Genomic DNA, 18,535 nt, shown 5'->3' on the forward strand with positions numbered 1-18,535 from the left:
TTTTAGCACACTGAGGCTGTCAGGAGATCCCTCAATGACTGCAGGTTTCTGGGCAAGCAGTATCAGACCTTCCCAAATGTGTGTAACTACTTGGTGATTTTCTGTGGGGTAAGCACAGATAGGGTAATTTGCTTCCTTTGAGAACACCTTCTTATGTCCAACCAGCTCGGCTAGATGATGCGGTGTTAGACTTTCTTCTTATGAATGGAGAGGAAGAGGTAGTAGATTTTTTTCAGTCCTGTTAAATTAACTGAGAGTTGAAATTTTTCTTGGCATCGCAAGAGACTTTGAACACTCATTCTGTTGGAAGAGCAGAGGAATTTTTATTTGTTATGCCGTATATGGTATCAAATAGTTACTGTGATATACGTATTTTTTAATACTTCATCTTTGAACAGGCAGTGGGTCAGATAGCATCAGTAATTTCTTAGTCTCCTTCCTGATTGAGTTCACTCTTTATCCTCAAGCCAAAATTCATTATTATTACACTGTAGTAATATTTGCTATCTCAGATGGGAGATCCCATGTGGGATCAGGCTGCCTCAAACAAAAGCTCTCTGCTGAATGGATCTGTGGACTGTTTTGTGAATGTTTAGCATTTCAGGAGTTTGTTAATTAATCTTATAATGTTCTGTGTACTGGTATTGAAATTCTAATGCATCTGTCTGCCTGTATGATATTGGGCTGAAGCCTGGCTCAAATTAATTTGTCAGTAACTTTTTCCCCTATGAGATTCAGTTGAGGTCATGTGAATATGAAAACATGATTCATGCTTAAATAATTGAAGATTCTCTGCTGAATAGACAACTGTTGTCTTCAGAGAATTACAAAAAATCTTGGATTTTTTTACCCCACAGAGTTGGGCAAGGTGGTCTACCATGGCTTTATTCTGCAGGGTTGTTTCCTCTTCTGTCATACTGTGCTAGGCTGGGTCTAACCTAAACCATCAAGGAAACATTTCCTATTAATCCTGGTTTTATGCTGTTGTGAGTAAACTTCCATTTTGTGTGTTGTTTTTTGCATCTTCCATACATTCATGTGTGACAAGTAGTTGGTGGTTGGTTTTTTTTTGAGCTCTTGAGACATTACCACTGCAACACTTGACTTAAGGTTTCACACCTGCTATTTATATGTAATGATAAATAATTTGGTACAGTTTGTTCATAGTAGTGCTGCCAAAACCAAAAATGGGCAAACGGTGGAGAGAACCACTTAGAGAGCCAACTGAGCATGAAAATGCTCCACCTAGGAAGACTATACTTGTTCTGGATTATGCTAAATCTGCTCCAGCTTGAGGGGAGTGTCCTGCACAGCACACAGGTGGAAATCATTGTGGTGTTAGTCTGAAAATAACTGTGCTACCACCTTTTGTAGCTGGGAGAGATGTTAATGCTGCATGTGAGGAGAACCACCAGTCCTGGTAATGAAGGTATTTGCTTTTTGTTCAGAAAGAGTAAATAAAATCTTGTTTTTAGTAGTAACAGTGGTCTCTAATAGTGCTTTTGACCTGTTTTTAACATTTGTATTTCCCTTTTGCCCCAGCGTATGGAAGGGGCAGGGTTAGTGCTGGAGCAGTTGCACCAAGTGCTTGGTGGCTCCTGGCAGCTGTGGTGGAGAGTGGTTTGCTCTGGAGAGCCACCTTGCAGAAACAAAGGGCCTCGTACGGTGTGGAGTAACCCCCAAAGTTGCTTATACCCCCAAATACCTCCCCCGGTCATCAGAAAGCCCTTTCCTTCTGCAGGGTCAGACCCATGGCTCACGCTGTCTTACCTGGGCATTGGGTAAGAGGTGAGGCCAGCGCCAGCCACACAGGCTGTGTCCCCTCCCGCAGCCACCAAGTAAAACTGCCCGCTAGGAAAACAAAAATGATATTTGCTACTTCTCATTAACCACCAAAAAAAAAAAAAAAAAAGCAGCCTGAGTTATCAGAGAGAATCACTGGCAACAGTCCTGTGCTGGCAGGTGGTGGAACAAGGGGCCGAACGGTTCTTATCTTGGATAAACCCAGTCAGCACTGCAGGAGACACAAATAATTAGTAGTCTTGTTCGTGATTAAGCCCTAGGCAAACATGAAAACCTGCAACCAAAGCGAAGTCTTTCATACAATTATTTCCGTGTTAAAGGAAAAGAAACAGGTAATCTGCTGGTATAAGGCATCATACAGGTCTTCCAGGCGGGGTGATGCAAAATGAACTGTATCCCAAAATATTTCACCTAGGAGAGGGTTCTAATTGCCTGTGAGCAAGGGGATTTCAACAGCAAGGATTCAACCTACGAGGCTGCAGAAATGTGTAACGTGGGAGAGAAACTGAAACTGCAAAGAAGCAGGCCATGTGTGGTTTTGAGTTAGAATTAAAAATAGATGATGTGAGGGTGTGATGGGTACAATCAAGGGCAGTTGTGTTGCTGATGGGGTCTGTCACCCATGGTGCTATCTATGCAAATGGTTAGCAAAGGCTTTTGCTAGATGAAGAGCAGCTAGGAGCTGGCTTTTTAAAGAAAACCTTTCCTAGGAAGCATAAGGCTAGATGAAGAATGTTTTCCATATTGGATTAACTACCTGGATTAATTTTACAGGGATTAGGCCTCATTCCTCTTAACTCTTCTTGCCACTTCAGTGTGATTTCCAGCTGGAATTGATGATACATGTCTTGGGGCAGATGAGGTCTCATGCCCTGTTCTAGAGGCTGGGTTGTGCGATGGGTACCTGGCAAATACCCACTCTAGTGGTTTGCAAAGTGTCTGTCTAGGTGGCCACCTCCCCTGGTTTCAACTGCTCCTCACGTGTTCAAGACTTCACCTCACACGTTGTCAGCTCACCTTGTTCTTTATGTGTGGTGTAAAACTCTCTGACTGACTTAAGAGGTAGCATGAAATACATGTGAAAGTAGCTGGCTGTATAGCTATGGGAGGAGGTAGGAACCATACCAGGGCTAACTAGCTTTGAGAGAATTATTTTGTATTGTTTGCTATCTTAAAATGGAATTACATTTTGCAATGGTTTGCAAATAAAACCTCCATTCACATGGTATTTCAGACTAAGCTAATGTGATATTGCAGCATAGCTATTGGATTCAACTGATAGAATTAAAATAACTATGTTAGACTGTCAAGACACTTGTGCTATGTGTAATGCTCAGTGTTTCTTGCATATATGAAGCTAAGGCCAGCCCGGATTTCATCGCTCAAACTGGGCTGTGTCTGTGCGAAGTGATGCAGCTAAATACAGAGGTTCTGGATTTTTTCTCAACTGCTATGGACCCACAGCTCTAAGTGACTTCATTGGCATCTGCACGTGTCCATGGCTGCTTCATATCCAGACTGTAACTTGTTCTTGGCCACCAACAAACTGTTTACAAAGACTCTCAGGGTGTTGTAGCATTGACACAAACTAATGCAATCAGACATATTAGACAATGGTTTCTCTGCAACCAATTTTAAACAGCATCCTTGCTATAGCTTTAAAGGTCACTGTTGATGTGGCCTCACATTCGCAAACACCACGCTTAATTTGTTGTCTATTTTAATGTATTGTCCTTAAGTTATTGGGTTTTGAGAACACAGAATCTATTAAGAAGCTTAATAGAGCAGCTCATTCCAATTATAAGAAATGTATCAGTGGAGAAAATGGAAATGCATGGAAGATCAATGTTTTAAGCACTGCCTGAATGTAGGAAACAGAGGAAGTAGATTAAAATTAGTTTTCTTTGGTACAAAAAAAAGATATTTTCTTATATATAGTACTAGAAATGTGTTGATTATATCATAGGGGCTAATAAAGCATTTCTACCCTGATTGTATCAAATCAGATGAAGAGCTATCCACAATTTTTTCCTTCATCCATTTCTTTTTTCACCAAGATATTCCTGGGTATAGTCAGATTTTTTTTATTTTTTTAAATTTTATTTTCCCCCTCTGGGTTCTGTTTTCCTATGTTGGAGGTTCTCAAGTTCCTACACTGGAAGACTGTTTTTCTGCAAACTTACTTGGCAGCAAGGTAACTTAGTAGTGAACCTGAGACAGGTCATCTGTGAAGATGCAGTCTGGAACAACTGGCTCTTTGGCTTTGAATTTCTCTTTCTAAATGCCAGGTTTCCTATATGCAATATCAGCATTTCAGACCATGGCCTAAGGACATGGGCATTTGGATAGTAATCCCAAGTGAGTGCTTCCGGTTTCCTTCTTCAGTGGTGTCTAGAGGAAAAACAGGGGAGGTACTTTTAACTTTGATCTGTTCTCTGTTCTCTGTTCCAGTTTGCTGTGTGGCACAACTCAATGTGTCATCTGCTTTGGCAAAACTCATGGGGAGGCAGACGAGGGAGCAAATTCATTGAGCTAGTTTTCGTTTTTACTACCTCATTAAACTGCGGCTGCAGCCCCTCATGCTCAGCGCAGTTACCATTCCAACACAGATGTTAGAAGAATGATATTATAATTCTTTTTTATTTACTGTTAAGGGCAGGTTTCATAGGCACTATGAAACAAACTTGTGATCCATAGAAATTAAATATTTAAAGCTAGCTGAATTATTTACAGTATTATCCATTTACTAATTTCACATTTTGTGGTATAAACAGGTTGCCATTTAAGCCTCATTTTAAATTATCTGTGGATAATATCTGTAAAGGAGTTCCCAAGATTTTTTCATGTAGGAGAAGATTATAGCCTGCATGTAAGCAAAACAAAGTAAAGACTGGCTAACTCAAGAGTTAACTTGAACACAAGTTGTATATTTGCAGTATTTGAATTTGAATTGTCTGAGCACATCATTTTTTTTCTTTCCCCATGAGAAGAGCAGTTGCAAGGACCTTGAGACAGAAGTTCTACCACTTTGTTAGGGGAAAGAGGTGAAAGAACGTTCATGAACCCATTACTCTGCCTTGCTGGAGTTCCTTCCATATGGATGAGGGAAAAGGTATATCCATTGTGCCAGAGATGAAGCAGGCTACTAAATAGCTATATTATAGTTGGGACTGAACTGAAACCTGCTCTTATTTTCTGTCTGGGATTTGCACCAAACCTGGCATTTCAGTGCAGGAGAAAGGATATGGCTTTTGTGCCACTACAGGGTTAAAGGATGCAAACAAAGATAGGTTGAAATAACATCTGTAGCTGAAGATCACTTCGGTTTCGTCAGGCCTGCTAAGATTGTCTCAGATTTTCTCTTTCTCTGGTTTGGCTCTGGTTGGTTGGTTGCTTTTCGTTGTTGTTTTTAATAATATATATCTGATGCCAGACAAAAACCAAACTCACAACTATGTTATAGGAATTCTCAATTCTCCCTTACGCTCAGTTTTTCAGAATGTGTTTGTAGTTTTGTATGCTCCTTTGAAAATCGGCAAGAGAGGCTGCAAATCTTACAAGGCTGCAGACTGCTAAAGGTTTGGAGGCCTTTGGATCGTGCGATAGTTTCTAGGGCATGTTGTTCATTACAGACAGTAATCAATGCAGGACAAGAGATGGATTATAGAGGATCTTGATAGATGATTCTGTGATCTGACACTGGTCATAGCTTGAAAAGAAAGATTGAGATCTTTGTTCCTGAAAATATTAAAACCATTAATGGGATTGCTTGCATGGTTTAAATTAAAAACACTTTTTTTTTTTTTTAAAAGGGAATTAATTTCCAGTCTACTGGAATGTGTATATTTTAAAATTATTTCATCCAAATTTTCCTGCTTGTTCATCTGTTTCCAGCATTCATAGTTTAAGTAATTAAAAAAATCTAATTGTCAATAAGTTGTTTATCCCGGTGCTATATAAAGCAATTTAATTCGCTTGGATTTACAAAAAACCTTTTCACAAAGTTCATTACAAAAAGCACTTCAGGAAACAAACAGATCATGAGTTCAGTCCTCTTCCCCCCATGATGCCCCATCTGTCTAGACTGTTTCTATTCTAGACACATGATAACCTTTACTGCCATCCAGGAAGGAACAGGCTTTAAAAAATTACTCCCAGAGTTGAGCTGTGTACATTTTTGGGTGGTTTTAAATTCTATAAGGTATCCTTTCTGGCAATAATGTGGTGAAGACACATGTAGATGTGTCAGGATGATTCCCATACAATTTTGCTTTGCAGAATCCTTTTACAAACATTGGACTCTGGGCTACCGTTGACCACACTTGTGTTGTAGCCTTTGGTTAATGGGGGTCAGTCCCTGAGGACAGGGTACCGCAGTAATGTCTGCTAGGTCTTTTCTGTCTCTTGAGAGGTCATCTCTGCAAACTCCACAAAATCAGAGCTTAGCTTAAAAAAACATCTTTCCAGATTGCAAAACTGATTTCTGCAGTATTAGTTTTTTTAGGGAGGAACAGCAAACTGCTGAGAATTCCAGCACTGAGTTTTGTCTTACCCTGATTAGGGGAAAGTAAAAGTGTTTCCACCTGTTGGTTGTTTGGCTGCCCACCTGGAGAGGAGCCCTGAGCCCTCCTCCCTCCTGCCCTGCAGAGGTGGTGGTTGAGACCTCCTGAAGCCTCAGCCCTGGTCTGACTGTTCCACCTTGTCTTGTACTTGGGGAGTTATGAACCAGCATAAACCTGAGGGCTGTAAAGAAGATGCTGCAATAGCCCTGAATGTGCCAGAGGCTTCACTGTGTGCAACTGGCATTTAGACTGCTGGTCTCATAGGGCTTGGCCTCAGAGATGGAAAAATATGGGCTGTGCTCACTATGCTGTATACAAAGATGAGGTAGGTGGGTTTTTTTTCCTTTTTCAAACATTCTGTTGTAGAACTGAAGTTTTGCTCTTATTGTTTATATTAGCACCATGATCTATTTTCAATTCTAACTATTCTCAAAATATGGGAAGTAACTCTGAGATAGTAGGTGTACTTTTAATTTTCGGAGAAAATTATCACTCTGTTGTTATGGTTGAGACAGATAAATCTCATAGACCAAGTTCTTCCAGGATGAAAGTAGTAGATGCCATTTATTGCCACAAGTGCATTTTTATACAGTTTTACCAATTCATGTGTCTCTTCACTGTTGGTTACAAGTTACAGCAGTAACATCTCATTGGTTATTTTTGCTATCATCAATGTTACTCTTCTACTCCCTTCTCTCTCACGGGTACATCCTTAATGTCTCCGGATACTCCTTTATTCCCATCTTTCTCAGGGGTAGACCTTAATATCTTCAAGGTTAATTTCTGTTCCCATGCCCTCCATCAGGGAATTCAAGGACCCACCATAGTCCCACATCTTGTGCATGGTGATGCTGTATTTATAAGCTTACTTTACGGTATGAATAAAGGTTGTAGATACCAGTGTCAATTTGCTTGAATGTTAGCAGCTGGAATGAAAAGTGCAGGAGTAAAATCAGATGTCTCAACAATCGCAGATTTCTGAGTAGAGTTGCTGTAAAATAGTTTCTGAGCAAACATATTTTTGAAACTTCCTTGTAATATGGATTAAGGCAGCTCCTGTTTTTCGAGAACCTCTCAGGTCTGCATGCTGGTGTGTCCCTGAATGATATCAGATCCCTCACTCTCATTCCTACTGGAAACTACCTGATGTCAGGTGCGTCTCCTACACAAAGGACTACCTTCTGGTCTGTTTTAGTTGTATTTTAACAAGATAATTCCAGGGCACATTCTGCATAAGCAAAGAAGAACAAGGACACACAGGACATTTAGGACATTAATATATGAAACTACTTATACTGCATGGTTTAATCCACAGTGCACTTGGTTATGCAGATACTTTTCAAAGAAAGAAATAAAGGAGATAACATAAATAAACCCTTTGTTTTCTACAAATGACTAGGAGGTACCCTGTCTCCTAACAGGCCTCTCAGGTATTAAACAAACAAATGAAAAACCCAAAACAACAACAAAAGTCCCCAACGAAACAAAAAAAAACCAACCAAACCAAACCCCACAAAACTAAAAACCAGACACACATAAAACCCCTATGGGCTCATAAGTGTCTCATACATTTTATAGCATAGTTGTTACAGGCAGCACTATTACAAAGAATCAGAAATTATGACCTGAGATGGGCACCTGCAGACTTCTGCTGGTATGGGTGGGCAAGCAATTAATTTGCTGCCGAATTCTTTATCCAAAACCTACAGCGGAAAACTGCACTATTACCTGGGGGAAAGCCTTGATTTAGGACATGTGCCTACGTGTGGAGGAAAAAAAGTGAGGAGGGCTAAAGGCCAGACCTCAGAGAACCATAGCTGCTTTGGGAGAGAAACCCAAAGGACCCACTTTTCTCCTTAGAGTTGGGTTTGAATTCTGCCATTTGCGTCCTTGCTGGTGGTTCAGTTTTCCTTGCCATAAGCCTGATGTCAGTGTATGTCTACATGATCTAATCTGCATTGTTCTGACTCTTCCTTGCCTCGCTTACACTTGCATACCCTGTGGCTGTGGGTCAGGAGGTGCCATTCAGCTCTGTCACTGAACGCAGATGGTGACAGGGATGAGGCCCTGATATGCACTGTGGTGCTTCCCTGCCTCCACATCTGTTGTGAATCTTCGTGCATTTTTGCAAAATGCTTTAGGAGCTGAGGATGAGAGCCTTTCAGTGTTGGAGGGACAGCATGAATTAAGGCCACCACTGACCCACAAGTGGCGTTGCCAGATCCTAATGGCAGACGTAGAAAGCACAAATCCTTGGGCAGTGCAGGCAAGCTGTGTCCTAAGCTAAAGTAATTCTAGGTTCAGATATTTGGAAGGTCCCACAGGACTTTATAAACCCTGCTCAGCACTCTTCAAAATCTAGCAGCTCTGTTTGAAGGCAAGAACGCTTGGAGCTAATTCTTTCTTTGTCCTTGCTATTGACCTAATTCATGGAGATGAAAGAAATAAAAACAGTTAGTTCACCAGGAAATTCTATTATGTGGAAGGGAGGTGGACATTTGATCAATACTCGAGGGTTATGGTCTCAGCTGGAAGGGCAGATTTTTGTCTCCCAGATGGAGTGATGCATGTTAGTCCCAGAGGTTTCGCAAGTGGGAAAAATAGTGATCCAGCTTTTCACTTCTGGAATACTAAAATATACAATTTTAGTCTTCTCAAGCAGTGAACTGGAATATATGTATATTGGACATAATTCATCCTGTTGCTACAGGGATAAAAGGGCTCATTAGGTAAATGTGCCCTTCATTTAACTTGGCCTAATTGTGTAAAGCAAGACCCACCCAGCCTCTTGCTGTCCCAGCCCAGAAGTGACTTCTTTGTGGCCATTTCACAGTATTAGGTAACTTAACTACATTCAAACCCACAGCATGTTTTTCGAGAGCCTTCCATGCTCCTCCACCTCACTGACATCCTGGGGTCCTAAGTACACATGTGCCAGCCTGTGCCAGGGGCTGGAGCACACATGGCCATGCATGCACAGTGTGTCCCACTGAGGGCAGCCTGTGTGACAGGATTCAGCTGTGCCTCCAACACAGCCTCTCTGCTAAATTGAAGCAGGTGAAGCAGATCTGGCTGCTCTTGAATGCTCATGTTCCCGTTGAAGCAAATGAGCATAGATTAGGAGAGGCAAGGGTGAGTGGACTTTTGCCTCTGAAGCTACTGTTGCATGATTTGAATAAGTCTTTTTTTCCTAACCACTACAGAAAAGTATTAGTTTAATGTTTGTTATTATGAAATGGCAGAGATGCCAATATTTTAGGGTTCAAGGTTTAATTTCTAGTAAGAGAAGTGTTGATAAGCTTTAGAAAGATATGGCTAATTTACTGTAAATTTAAAAGCATAAACCAGCACTGTTAATGGTACGGAATTCTTGCACCTCTGCTAATGCTTTCTAATGTTCACTTATTATTTTCATGCCACTAGTTGCCTTTTGGAATGGATAATTTGCTGTACTGAATACACCAATTTGTCTGCTGAGCCTCCTATTTTCCTTCCAACCATACCTAATGTGAAGAGTTGATATATTTTGCACTTTTACTCTACCTTCCCTGTAAGACTCTCAATGTTTTTTACTCATGTTAGTGTAAGAAGACTCTAAGCTACTCTGATAGCAGAGCAATCATAAATTATCTCCTTTTGCCAAGGTAGGAAACAGAACAATGGCATGACAATGTCCTTTAGTGTTCCTGGTACTGGATTTACAACATTGTAGCTGTGAGGTACAAAGCAGTAATTTCATATATTTTTATCCTATCAGTTAAAATGTGTGTTGCTTTTAATTTTTTTTTTTTCAGTCATAAAGATTTAACTTAATTTTGGCAGGTTTTATTTCAGTTCATTTATCTCTTTTGTTTTCCAGTATACAACCAGACCTTTTACCAATGTTTTTACAAGCCATTTCTTGCTCACCTGTGCTTGTTTTGCCCAAGGAGCTCAGCTGGTGCACCAGCACCACAGCTCATGGAGCAGGCTCTGTGTGTCCCTGGCAGTCCCTTGGCTCTCCTCCCCACTGTTATGCTAGCTAGAACCCAGAAAATTTGCTAGGGCTCTGTGATCTAATAGATGAGATGTGAGGTTTTCCAATGAAGATGAGTGATAACCAATCTACTACACCTTGTTTTGCAGATGTTTCAGCACCAAAGCTGTTCAGAGTTGAGTGGCTGAAGCTGGTCATGAAAACTGCTGCAGCTGGAGGATAGTGGTGCAGCCAGGTAAGCGAATAGGCTCCTTTGCACTGTTTACTCATTAACATTGCTGGAAGTCTCCTTAGAAGCCACTGGCTAATGTAAGAAAAAAGCTTTCTAAGCCAAGTATGTTGCTTAAAGGAATTTTGGATCAATCTTCATACCTGATATGTGCAGCAAGAAGGGATGGATGGGCTGGGCCAATTTTGTAGATGGTGCTGGTTGCTGTGTCTTGTGTTCTAGCACTGGGCTGAGCTGACCGCATGTCACTAGGGGGTAGCAAGGGCTGGAGCATGAGATACTGTGTGCTGTGTCCCTGTGAGTGCTTCTGGAGGGGCCTTGACCAAAGCTTGTAGCCTCTGCCTATTTTTCTTCGGTCCTCATCCCTGGAGCTTTTTGCTGACTGTTTTTAAGAAGACAAACACCAATGCAGAGCTGCCTGTGTGCAACAATAGTGGTAACCTGTTCCTGCTAAAAGTGAGGTTTCTGTGGGGGAAGCTGGGCTGGACTCCTGCATTATTCCCCTCTGTTCATCAACACAGATCAGGTATCTAACCTTTTCTGCTATACAGTTGATCATTTTGTCAATGTTTGGACTTAGAAAATTATCTGTAGCTAAATACAGCAATGGACTTTTGCCTGATTATTTTCTGTGAGCAAATTTGCCTGCTCAGATTTGAGAAGTTCTGTTTCTTGGTCAGATGATACAGCACAAGGTGCCTTCAATGGCTTGCTACGCTGTGTGCTAGGCGTACCTCATCCCGTGGCCTGGCCTCAGCCGTGACTAGGGAACAGGGATGAGCTGTTGTGCAAACTGTCTCAACAGGAGAGGAAAGCAGATGGTCCATAAGAGCTATTTCTCTGTTGAGCTGTGAGGGTACAATGACAACCTTTGCTTCTGTGATTCTTTTCTTGTAGAGACTTGATGCTCGATGCTGTATGCAGTGAAATTATAGTAGCACTAAAGCAGCAAGGAGAAGCTAATTTGGGCAGAAGCGTGCGTGGTCTTTTGGAGTGGGGGTGCTCGCTGTACATTGTGTCAGAGTGTGTCTGCTCTCAAAGAGCAGAATGGGCATGAGAAAGTAGTCCTGGTCATGAGAATGACTGCAGTGTCAGGAGCATTGGTCAGTCAGCAGGCTAAAATGGTGTATAATTCTTGCAGTGCTGAGATGCAAATAAAGGTCTGATTCAGCCAAGCAGCCTTTCTGCAAGGCTGTTTCTTGGAAACGTGGGTGACCTTGGAAACAGAAGGACTCTCCCTCCAAGCAGGCTGCTCAGGAAGCCTTGCCATACTGCAGAAGAGGCGCTTTGCAAGGCACCAGGTGGTGGGGATCAGCACAGGCTGGGATCAGTGCAATCTGGAATACCAGGTGGCATGCCAAAGCCTGGTGCCAGCACAGACTTGCTATCGTTCTCGTCATGTAATTCATTGGTGATCTTGCTAATTTGAAATCCAATCTGTGTTTTGTATTGGCTTAAATATGTTCTGCCAAATGAGTGGTAGTGTGAAAATCTAGCATTAATTGTCAAGACACAGTTGAAGCCACAATCAATGTGAGTACAACTCGCATTAAAGAAGTGTTTGTCACCTTTATTTCCCCTTTTCCTCCTTCCCTGCTCGCCTCGTTGCCCTTATCTTTGTAGAGTTCTTCTTTAGGTAAGCACTAGGACTTTGGCATTGAGAAATTTGCAAAAGGTACTGTTCAGGTCGCTAAAGCTGCTCTGGATCTTTTCCTGGATGTATACAGTGGCATTTCACAGCAGGGCCAGGTTCAGTGACCTTTTGATGGGTCATCAGCACATGGTTTATTCTCACTTTTCACACAATTGCAAAACAAATGCTGCTGGCAGAATTTGCAGGTAAGACTGCACTGCAGATGAATCCGATGTGACGGGGACTGCTGCAGGCTGAAAGGATGAGCGTATGGCAATCTGTAAAGCCAGGTAACTTCTCAAGTCTGGCTTGTGATATGGCAAAACTAGGTGAGATGTTTGTGGGTGCTTAGTTTAAATAGGTGGAGCATTGTGCCTTTTCCTTGTTATGCTATTTGTTTTTATTTTGGGGGAAAATAAATAGCTTTTAAAATGTGGGTGTATCTATGGCAGAAGTAGCACTGAATTGAAACAGTGTGAAGGAAACAGTAGTGTTTGCAAGCTGTCAGAGAAGCTTGTCTCCTTATTGATCCGCTGGGTTAACAGAATGCGACAACCTATAGCAACAGAAGTGAACAAGCATGGAGGGATGTACAAGGTCTGATTAAAAATGTATTAAGTTGAACTCCAAAACCGCAGAAGGATATTTGTGTTTGGATTTCTTTTTTTTTTTTTTTTTCTCCTTAGCAGTGTTTCTAAACAGTCTGGAGTGAATTAGAACCCTACAACTGGAAATTTAATTTGGGGTCATCTTTAAATGAACTTGAAAGGCATATTAGACTCTGTTTGGCCAGGATCTCTGCTTTGGGCCTAAGCCCAGCATGTCATCTCCAAATTGATTCCAAGGTCCCTTTCCTGCCCAAACTAATATTGATTTTTTTTTTTTTTTTTTTTTTTTTAACAAAAAGTCATCTCTGTGGTGATCGCATTATATATCTTCATCAGTAAATCAGTAAAGCTGATCTGACGCTGAAGGAAGCTGCCGCATGAGGAAGTGCTGTGGCTTGTGTTGGCAGCGGTGAAGGGGCTGGTGTGTGTGCCCAGGCTGCCCAGCAAGGCCACATCTTGGGCTCACAAGGCTGCAGCTGCTTGGAAGTCACATAAAAATGAGCATGTGTATGTATCTTAGGCACCTGCCCTTCCCAGTCTCGAGTCTTAGAGACAGACTGGTTTACCTTTTGATTCACTTTGGAAGTGAAGTATGATCCCAGAGAAAGGGGCGCTGCAGCTTTGTGGGTTTTGCTTTTGATGAGCTGGTGTGTATCAGTGATGCTGGTGTGTGTGTCGTATCACCTCTCCAGTGACAGGCTGTGACACTCATGGCAGGAGGTCTCATTCTTGACCCAGTTGTGGTTGTTCCTCAGTTGTATTTTGACAGAAGTCTTGTTTGATTAATTTGCAAGTGTTTTTGTTAGAAGGAGTGAAGGTGAGATGACAAAGAATGTTTTAATATCATGATGAATGTAGTAGTGCACACGGAGTACTCCCTTTTGAGAATTGCTATTCATAATCAAGAAGTTCATACAAAGCAATGCACAATCGCTGTTAGGTTTTTTTTAATAACATTTTAAACCTCTTTTGCTAGATTCATAGCTCTGTGCATGAATCATATTTTAAGCTGTTATTGAACAGACTTCCTTTGATTCCATACTTCAAACTGATAAGCGGGTCCTACACACATTGTTTTAACTAAATCAAGGTCATTAAACTGGTGCTGCTCTGCATGCAGGTGATCTCAGTGCTTCTGTTAAAGAGCCGAAGTTTAGCAAGCACATTGTATCATGGCATAATGGCATACATATTATACTCTCAATAGCGCTTCACAGATGTGCCTCTCTCTCCACTAAGCTTTTCTCTTTTACAAATTGCAAGATAGTACTAGTGCAGCATTTTTTTCCATTAGTGTCTTGACATAATGTTTAAAAATAGAGAATGCAGAATGGTGCTATGACAAAGGAGACTAAAGGTATTTGTGTTCACATAGTATGAGCTTTTATAGGCTTAGCTGAAATTTGTAAAGCAACAAGGTTTTTTTTAGGTGAAAAATAAATCCTTTATAGTGTAAGCTGTCATGGGAGTCCAATGGAAAATAACAGTAAATAAGGGATTGATGTGAATATAGTTTAAGTCAAGGCATTTGAAATCAGAATAAATCTCTTAAAATAAAAGCCAGGTGGCAACACAAGCCAGAGCAATGATGTCTTGTGTGCTACTAACTTGGTTAGTGTGGTTACCAATAATTACCACATCCTTAAATGACTATATTGTATTCACTAGTGTCAGCAAGGTCAATTCACAGTCATGGGATAAAAGGGGACACTCCAATAGCTCTTAATGTGCATCAAAATGAGAAGATTGATATTGACAAGCTGACCTCAGCTCCGAAGGGGCAGTTTGTTTTGAATGCCTGTGGTTTTTCCTGCTTATGATTGACAACCTCAATAGTAGGACTATTTTCTTCCTTTATGTGTAGGGTTTTTTTGTTTGTTTGTTTTGTGTGTGTGGTTTTTTTTGTTTTTTTTTTTTCTGTCTTTTCTAAAGGAGCACCATATCCATGCTAGCTATTTCAAATAACACAGCAATAGTACATCCAAGTAAAGAAAGTTACTGCACCCCCATGTCCAGTGTCCCTCAAGTGCCCTCTGATTGTTCTCTGAATGACCCCGGCTCTGTATTAATATCTGGCATGCAGTTCCGCAATTAAAATATGTGGCCTGACATCAGTTCCGAATTTGTCTTTCCTTCAATTTTTCATGTCCACCCAATTCATTCTTTTGTCCTCTTAACCTTCTGTGTGTCAGATGACTGTGTGTTCTTTTGTTTCAGTTGCCATCAGTGGAAAGTTTGCATGCAATTTACTTTGTAATTTCTGATATTTTTTTATGTTCAATTTTGTACCGAAATGGATTTTAATTTATTTTGTGTAAAATTTGGAAACATCCATACTCTTCTACTCCATAACTTATTTCATTTTTTTTTTCTCAAAGTAAAGTGATTGGAATGATATGTGTTGTGAAATTTTTGGAGGAAGAAGTACATATTCTTCTCATTTGCCTGAAGAACATCTAAGTGTATGCCAATTTATAAACTCAGTTAACTAAATGTAGACCTTGAAGGCTGTTCTCCGACTACATTGGGTTATTAAGAGTTCAGTGAGCACTGTTACTGTCAGCAGAAGAGAAAGCATTTTAAATATAAACAGTGAATATCTTCAGGATTTGACTGTTTGACAGTATTAGCTATGGAAGGAGGTTATTATGTCTCAAATAATCAATGCAACTGCTCTGAGACATGTGGAGGAGAGAGGAAAGTTATGAAGGGTAGCAAACTTGTGAGAAAATACAGGTTTCAATAGAGGGCTCTTTAACCTAAGCTTTCTTGGAGGTTAAGAATATTTATACTACATTTCTCCCTGCAGAATGTGGTGCTGCAACTATAGAAAATGCTATGTACTGGGTAAAATAAATTGTACAAACAGAGTGGCACCCACCTCCGAACTTTCATTCTAAACCTATTGGTTTGGTATACAACATGAAAAATACATTGTGAGAGTTAAGGATGAGTATTTCTGAGAAGGTCAAGTTTGTGGTCATAGGATTCTTTCATTTGGTTTGTTTTACAAATACGATGCAGCTCTGAAGCAATTTCTGGTACAGAAGTCACTGCATTTGCCTTAGGTGAATGGAATCACTGTGCTCAGGTGGCAAAGGGACTTTTGTTAGGAGGAAAAATCTAGAAACATGGCTGCAGGAGCAGTAGCTGTGCTCAGAGATAGGAAATGTGAGGACGCGTCTTGGCAGACCTGGAACTGAGAAAGCAGATAGACCGACCCTGGATCTTCAGGTCCTTCTCCTCTTTCTCTGGCTGGGGTCCCCTTCCCCACACCGAACCTTTGGTGATCCCCAAGCAGCTGCACAGGGTGGCTGGTGCCTCTTGCCACAGTGTTGGGGCAGGAATGACACCTGATATGGAGTGTAAGGTAGTAAAGAAAAGCTATGGCTTATGTTTATTCTTTCATCAGTACCCATGCTGTACCTTCAGCTGTGTGTCCAAGTCCATGAGAATTTTGAATAAATATTGTAAATAGCAGGCAAATTTAACTCTTTTGTCCTGGTATATAATATTACTGTTGTATGTGGTTGTTTTTTTGTGTGTTTTTTTTTTTTTTTTGTTTGTTTGTTTATTTATGTTTTTTGTTTGTTTGTTTTTCAATATTCAGAAAATACTTTGTGTTTTGTCAGGGAGAAGGAGGTCATTTTTCAACTAACTTTTACTGTCTTGGATTTCCTGTTAGTGAAATCACTGGCATATTTGGAATGAAAAAATGGAAAAAAATCAGGGAAAAAAACACCTGATACTTTGACCAACTTCTAAAAATAAGTTCATAAACCATGCATTTGTAATAAGTTTACATTGATTTTTTTTTTTTCTTAGATATTAAGATTTATTCTCTTTAGAGCATATTAAACATGAGTTGGAAACAGGCCAGTGTATGCTTCTTGGTTGCCTTTTGGGAAATGGCGTTTGCAGAGATGGTTGGCCTGGAGATTCGCACCATCAGCCTGAACCTCTCCTTCAGAAAATGTTTAAGGTTTGATTGTCTGCCTACATTTTTGGTCTTTAGACCAGTAAACCCATCTGGCATTTTGTTGAGCTTCATCCCTGTCCAGTGAGACATGGTGTAGCACTTCCCAAACCACACATCCTGGCTGGTGAGAGGCGTGCATATGAACATATGTATACAAGTCTCACTGTGACCAGGGTGTGCAGCCATACAGCTCCAGAGTGGGTTAGGAAGTGTGAGAGTAGAGCCATGGATGAAATTGCGTCAGGGATTCCAGAATGAGCTGCCCTCTTAGCAGAGTGGAAGAGAGGTACTTCTGTCAAATTGTTGAGAAATGATTCTGACTTCAGTGATGGGTTTTAGCTGGCTGGGTTGATGTTGCTGAACCCAGTCACATTGTGAGCTGTCCCTCTTTGAAGGAACATATATTTTTTTTATTCACCAGGCTAATATAGCTTTGCTACAGTATTTCTTTTTACTGATGTCTGTTAAAAAGCATTGTTTTAAGGTCAACGCCCTTCATTGTCTCTTGCAGCTTTTTAGTGTAGGCATCGAAGCAGTTTGCTTCCATGTGACCCAGGCCGCAGCCATTCTGTTCTCTGGCTTTTGGACGAAGATCTGAGTTAACACCTGCTGGGCTTGCCTGGGAAGACTGTTTCTGTATGACAGGCTGAGAGTCTTGACCGGTTTTACACATTCCCTAAAAAGAGCTTGAGAGCTGGATTGCAGCTGTTTTATTACTGATTAGTACTTTGCTAGGTTTTTGTGTGAACTATTTTAAATCCTCTCTGTCTTCCTATATTATCTCCATTACAAATATCAGCACAAACAGATATGACACAGCTAAAATTCATGGCTCGTTGCAGGGCACAGTATTAGGCATTGTCTATGATATTCAGTCATGCTGGTGATCACAATTTCTGTTAAAGGTGTTTACCCTGAGCAGTATTTCATCAATGAAAAGAAATGAAGATGTCAGGTCTCCTGTTAGGAAGTCTTTTGTTGGAAGCACAGGAAAAGGGCTGCAAGAGGCAAAGAACTTGCATTTTTCAGAGCAGCAACTAAGTAACCGCTAGTGTTTTACTGTAATCCAGATTGCTTTCTGAAACTGTGATCTGAAGACAGAGAAGAAGAGTGCTGTGACAAGTGTGCTGTTTCAGTTAAGTCCTTTTCTCCCTTTTGTATTAAGAAAGGGGGAAATCTTGTTGGTATATTTCTATTTTTTGACTTCGTTGTGAGTTGGTGGCTGAAGTCCCAAACGTCTGGTCCCCCACTACCCTGCAAGTGTGAGCAGTAGGCTGGCTGGTCACTGGCTGCACACACAGTAAGTAGCACTGTTCCACTTGTTCCTGCACAGAACCTCTAACCTCTGCTCAGGATTCTGCTGAAAGCAACAAGGACCAATCTTGGATTTCAGGGATTCTCTAACAAATGCTGGTTTAAGCTCCTAACCAGAAAAATTTAAGCTAATTGCCCTTGTGTTGAGCAAGCTGCTCTTTGCTGAGTAATGTAATAAAGCCGTGTCTTATTGAAGGGAGGAAAGGGAAGGAAATCAGGTTTATATACACTTAAGCAGGCTACTTCTTTCCCCAGACATTGCTGTTTCGTGACATTCCCCCCTCTGTTGCCCAGTGGGGCATTGGGCAGTAGCTGTCCATTTGGCAGAAGGGGCTGCTGGCAGCCCAGAATGCCTGGGGGGTTCTCGGCCACTGCTGCATGTGGGGCAGCACCAAGAGGGGTCACCTTCTGCTCTGCAGTCCCCAGCATGT

The sequence above is a fragment of the Patagioenas fasciata genome, chromosome 8, assembly GCF_037038585.1.
Source record: "Patagioenas fasciata isolate bPatFas1 chromosome 8, bPatFas1.hap1, whole genome shotgun sequence".
In the NCBI taxonomy this organism is placed as follows: domain Eukaryota; kingdom Metazoa; phylum Chordata; class Aves; order Columbiformes; family Columbidae; genus Patagioenas; species Patagioenas fasciata.